The 6,122-nt window shown below is 50.7% G+C and overlaps 1 protein-coding gene across 1 annotated transcript in view; it reads left to right on the top strand.

Annotated features, from left to right (window-relative positions):
* The window catches only part of DMPK (DM1 protein kinase), a 399,930-nt gene that overhangs the window by 305,146 nt on the left and 88,662 nt on the right, over nucleotides 1-6,122 (top strand). The gene's annotated exons all lie outside the window — the stretch shown is intronic.

Genomic DNA, 6,122 nt, shown 5'->3' with positions numbered 1-6,122 from the left:
TGAAAAGGCCTTCCCCCTCAGGACGTAGAGACCGGGGCGGTCAGTACGGGAGGAGGCAGTCTCTCCGATAACCTGGTCCTTCTGGGAAATGCGTGTGGGGTAACTGGCCACACCCACCATGGCAGCCATTCTGTGAGAACACCCACGACGCACTCTCAACATTCCAAATGTGCCCATCGACCAAAAAGTTTGGGGTCCTTTGGTCCCATTCATTTCAGTGGATCTACTCAAAGTAGCCTCGGATCCAACCTTCCGTTTTTAAAAAGCCTACCGGGGACTTCCACTTGCACCGTGTCCCTGTAGCTATCTGTGCTCTCACGGACCCAGCGCGCAGTTGTCCTTCCGACAGCTTTTCACTTGCGTTATTTTTATTAAACACTCCTAAATATAGGGATGTTTAATAATAATAATATGGCATGTTGCAGAAGGGGCACCTGAGGGCTGAGAGAACGAGGCCGGGTTCATGGCTGAAGCAAGATTCAAACTCAGGACCAGTGCTGGCTCCAGGGTTTTGAGGGCCCATAGCTACGTCCCCTCTCAGCGGGGCCCCTCCCTGAGGGTGTCTACCTTCGCAACGGCATTGTCACCAGCTGCTCCACCTCCTCTTCATGGCTGCCACTGAGTTGCCCGGGCCAAAGCAAGACGCGGTGGGCGAACAAGCAGGTTACCATGATGAAGAGGAGGAGGAGGTTCTTGCCAGCGGGCCCCTCTGGGGCGTGGGCCCTCGACCCGTGCCCAGTCAGGCCTCCCCTTTTGCCTGGCCCTGCTCAAGTCCTCCACATCCGTGGTCCCTTTGCAACTCCGCTTTACGACTCCGTGAACGTCCAAAGGAGGAGGCGTTCTCTGAGGTTTTTGTCAGCAAATGCCAAGAAGGAGTCATGAAATGTCAGAATTAATTCCATTTGGAAAAGCTCTCTTGGGAGGATGACCTGCCACCTCCCGCTACACATTCTGCAGCTCCTTTGTGGAAAATTCCATTTCCTTAAGAAGAGGCAACAGAAAATTGGAGACGAAGCAGAAGAAAGCTTTATAATAACTTTTCTCAGGCCCAAGAGGCAGGAGGGAGCCAGGCAGCGCCAAAGTGGTGGAGGTCTGACGGGTGCCGCCGGCTACCCAAAATCAAGTTCGCCATTGCAGTAACTGATTTTGGAGACTGAGGCCCGGGAAATGAAGCGGGAGCGGCATCAGGCCGAAAAGGGGCTGTGTGCTTTTCCGATTCAGTTGCAGGCGAACCTCAGAAATGAAGCTGAACTTTCCATTGTGGTTAATCAAAAGAAAAGTCTCGGTTAGCCTTCCCCAGCCGGACACCCTCCAGGTGGGTCAGACTACAGCTCCCATCACCCTCAGTCAGCAGACCATGGCCTGCACTGACTGGAGATGATGGGAGTTGCACTCCAACAGGCCTGAAGGGCGCTAGCACGGGAAATGGTGGTCTGGGTCTTTGCATTGTTTGAACACAAAGGTAGGGAACGGTGTGGTGTGTGTTGGTGGACTATAATTCCTGTCATGCCTGAGCATTGGCCATGCTGCCTGGGGCTGAGGGGAACTGGAATCCAACAGATCCCCCACCTACTGACTTAAGGAAGAACAGCGCAATCCTAGAATCCTAGAATCCTAGAATCATAGAATAGCAGAGTTGGAAGGGACCTACAAGGCCATCGAGTCCAACCCCCTGCTCAATGCAGGGATCCACCCTAAAGCATCCCTGACAGATGCTTGTCCAGCTGCCTCTTGAAGGCCTCTAGTGTGGGAGAACCCACAACCTCCCTAGGAAACTGATTCCATTGTCGTACCGCTCTAACAGTCAGGAAGTTTTTCCTGATGTCCAGCCGGAATTTGGCTTCCTTTAACTTGAGCCCGTTATTCCGTGTCCTGCACTCTGGGAGGATTGAGAAGAGATCCTGGCCCTCCTCTGTGTGACAACCTATACGTTTTGACTCCAAATAAAGTGTGCGCCGGATTGCTATTTGATTTCAAGAGGCCCAGGTTTGTAGACCACAGTCCACGGTGTCAGGAGCTGTACGGATTGCAAAGCAGTGACCATAGAAAGGCAACAGTCTGGGGGCTTTTGAAGGAAAAGCCCCCGGTAGTAGAATCTTCTCCTTCAAGTCATTCAAGTGATGCATCTTAATTTCTGCCATTTGGACACGAGAAAGCGAGTCCATACCACCACCACCACCACCACCGCCGCTGAGAATTCGATTTGTACAATATAAATCCTTGTTTTGGCTTCTGGCCCTGCTGTCTCACGTCCCGCTCCATCGCTGCCTGTGCGCAGTCCCTGCTATCGAACAGATTTTGTCAGCTGCCGTGATGGTGGAGGCATTAAATGTGTTCTGAATAAAGGCTATTGGACTCTTTTTCTTTTTAAGAAGGAAGTGGGTCCACGTAGCCCAGCAATCCCAGTTCCCATGTGGCCAAGTAGCTGCCTCTAAGAAGTCCACAAACAGGACATGAGGACTTTATTCCCCCACCACCACCACACACACACACAACAGCATGCAAAATACAGACATAGGCTGCTTCACAAGGACCTTGGACAGCTCTTTTAGAGTCTGACTGGTTCTGACTGAAACCCGGAGCGGATTCGCCGCCCCACTGGCATCGGAGCCGCTAACCTCCATTGCCCTCCACTGTTCCATGGCTTCCACTTCCCCTGCTTCTTCAATGACTCTCCATCCCCTGTCTACTATTCCTTCCAATCCTGGCATGTTCGGGAGTGCTGCTTGCTCCTTCTGCCAAATGGCACCTGTTCCTTTGCCCCAAATCCCTGTCCTGACTGTGCCGCTGCTCAGAGGAGACCAATTCAAGGACTAATAGGGCTCAGAGCCGGCCCCAGAGAGGTCTTTAAGTACGTTGCATTTGGAGTGGGAGCTTCCCAGGGGTGAGGACCGAAGCAAGGGGTGAGTCAGCAAAAAGGCAGGGCAAAGGAACAGCGCAGGGTTCGCGGCCTAGCGGGCATGCATGGCAGCTGCTACCCTCTTGAGGACTAGAAGAATGCCTAGTGACAGGCCGCTAATCTTCACAAAGATGGCCTTTCTGCCAATCTGGATAGGAGACTGAGAAGAGCCCTCCACACGCCCCTCTGACTTCCCTGCTCTGGCGGCTGTCGAGTTTTGCGGCCACCTGAAGCCTCATTTTTACATTCGGCCATTTTTCCTGAGCCGAAGAGTTTGGAATCAGCAGGGAGGCGGGCAGGAGAGCGGTCACCTCCCCAGGTAATAAGAAAAACAACCCTGTAGAAACAGAAGCGCCCCCCCCTTGCACAACCTCGCTCCCTTAATGATCTCCGATTCACTTGGCCTGGTCGTTTCGTCCCCTGGACCACCCGTGGGTCGTGTCGAAAGAGGCCAGCAGCAGGAGGCCGATGAGAGCACAAGGATGCTGAAATGCAGCAGTCAGGGTTATTTGGAGAACACGGTCGATATGGCCACTGAAGTGACACGCAAGAGCGCTCCCTCGCCTTGGAAGGGAGTCAATACCAGGGTGGCTGGGGGTCTTCTTTGATGGAGGACTGCCCTCTGTTTTAAAGGCAACCTCTATCAGCTTCATCCCCCGTACCTGTTTCCCTCAAATTATCCCCTACAGCGCTAAGCTTGGTTGTCAAAGAACATCTAGATTACGCAAGAGCTTAGAGAAAAGGTTTTCTCCTCACTTGGCCCAAAAGCACAGGATTATGAGCGGACGCAGGAAAGAGCTTCAAACAACTGATCTACCTTTGCGGGATTTGGGGCACAGCAAGGGCCGAGAGTCCTGAGTTTTGAAAGCAAAGGGGGCAGCAGCGCTTAAATCTGCGTTTAAGCATGCTTCTGCTACCCAGACCAAACTCCATCCAGTGCAGCCACGTGTAAGCAACCAAGCAAAGTGAGTCACCGGCTCACCCCTTGCCTACCTGCATACAGATTTTGGATTAATACTTTAAGGAGCCTTCCAGACACCGTTTTTCCTCTTGGCTTGGCAAGAACAAAAATAGCAAGCAATTACTAAGCTGGGATTCCTGCTGGGGAATTCAGAGGCATTCTGGCTGCCTTATTAAAACATTTTAAAAATCCAATTGGAAGGAGTTCCTTTGCAAATTGTATTTTGTGATGCAAGACCAATTTAGGAAGGAACAAGTCATATGCAGGGAGATGGCTTGACCGGCTGCCATTGGGTGAAGCCGATTTACCTCTTGCTTCACCTGGGGCAGGACTGCAGAACCTCTGGCTAGAGGGCCACGCTCCATCCCCTGCCGCCACGCCCTTTCACTGGCCCCACCCCCTTCACTGGCCCCTCCCAGTTTCCCCCAAGCCCTGATTGGTGTGATGGTTTCCTGGCTTTTGCCCAGTTTATTCCCGTTCTAAAATGTTGAAACCGCCCTCTTAAGGTGTAGGTAGTGGCAGGAAGAGCTTTCAAGCTAAAATGTGCTTTGCCTCCACCCACCGCTAAAATGCGGCTCCCGAAAGCTGCTCAAAACGAAATTTGGCTCTTGGACTATTTGCAAAGCCAATTTGTTATGGCACAAAGATTCGTGGACTAAAGCCCACTACAGCAGATGCATGCAAAAAGCTTATGGCATAAGCCTTAGGACGTGTCTGGAAACAGTCTGTTGTAAGTAACCCAGATTTTGCTGCTAACCGATTATGGATAGTGAAAATGTTATGGGGAAAACGAATCTTTGCAGTTGCTGGGGTGCTTTGTACTCCCGAAAAAATACTACCTTTCCTGTCTGCCTGATGAAGAAGAGTTCTGTGAAACTCAAAAGGATGCAGAATCCTCCAGAAGATTAGACCCATGGAAGTGAGGAGAGAGCTCTCTGTGGTGCTGAAAGGGCTGTTCCAAGGAGGATTTCCAGATGGGTGGGCAAATCGCATTTCCTTACCATCGCTCTGCTTCGTGGTTCTCTTCCACAATACGGAAGAGTGGAATCACATGGGGGGAAAAGCAGTGACCACGTGGCCCATTCAGTGAAGTGGGGCAGCACCCTCTAGTGGGCGTTTTATAGCGCAACTTCTCCTACAGGTGGCGGGAAATAGCGACAAATATCGCTATAGCATAGAAAAGTTGCATTTGAGGGTCTTATTTGTGATGGAAAAGAGAGCAGAAGGAGCAGGAGACATGCAGGAGAATCACTGCGTCATCAAAATGACCCATGAACAACCGGGAGTGGCCAGTCACAAGCATACTATAAAACACTCCTCTGAAGAAGCTCAAGGTCATTCTCCATCCAGGCAAGAAGCCACCCGCAAGCATTCATCCCACTCTGCTGTCACAGGCAAGAGCCTTTCTCCAAATTTCAGGATTTCTATGCCTTCACCCCCACCCCACCTGAACCAGCCAGGACTCCCAACACTCCCAGTTTCTCCCCACAAGCTAACTTCGACCCCACCCTTGATCAATAAACCGTATTCACAAACTCTCTCTTATAAATGACAAAGATGGGAAGATGCAGGCCAGAAAGCCAAAACCCACCTCTTTTGTGGGTGGTGGTTTAAACGTGGGTGTGTAAAGGTGTCACCCTAAAAGCCAATGTCACATAGCATGAACATCAAATACCAGCTATGTCTATATATTCATGTTTATTTAACACCATTCATAAGAATTCAGTAATTCTTTTTTTAAAAAAACCTGCCTAATGTTTGCTAATCACCCTCCTCACAAAAGTGGGGGGGGTGGATAATTAGAGGGTGAGTCCTCTATGCTTTTTGAGCATTTTAAGACCAATGAAGCATTGGAAATAATTGATGCAAATAGAAGTGAAGGGGGGGGGTCACATCACTACCCAGGTCTACTGTTTGGTACATGTGATTTGTCGCCTGTAACTGCAGCTGGATGGAAGTGAATCTCTTTGCAGAACGGACACCAAAATGAGCGTCAGCTTCATTGTGATCTGGTTTTAAAAAACTGTTGCTTGAAAGAAAAAAATATCTCTCCCCCACCCACCCACCCATCCTCCCTCCCTGCCTCCCTGATCAGCTTTTCTCTCTGATCTGTTTGCTCCCCTGGAATTGTCAGCCTTCTACGATTATAGACCGTTATATTGGCCATGCTGGCTGGGGTTGATGGGAGTTGTAGTCCCAAATCATCTGGACAGCACCGGGTTGGGGGGAGTCTGGCCTATTGCATCTGTACACTCTTGCCCT

Source organism: Elgaria multicarinata, chromosome 13 (assembly GCF_023053635.1).
Source record: "Elgaria multicarinata webbii isolate HBS135686 ecotype San Diego chromosome 13, rElgMul1.1.pri, whole genome shotgun sequence".
Lineage (NCBI taxonomy): Eukaryota > Metazoa > Chordata > Lepidosauria > Squamata > Anguidae > Elgaria > Elgaria multicarinata.
This window is presented reverse-complemented; position numbering and strand designations above follow the sequence as displayed.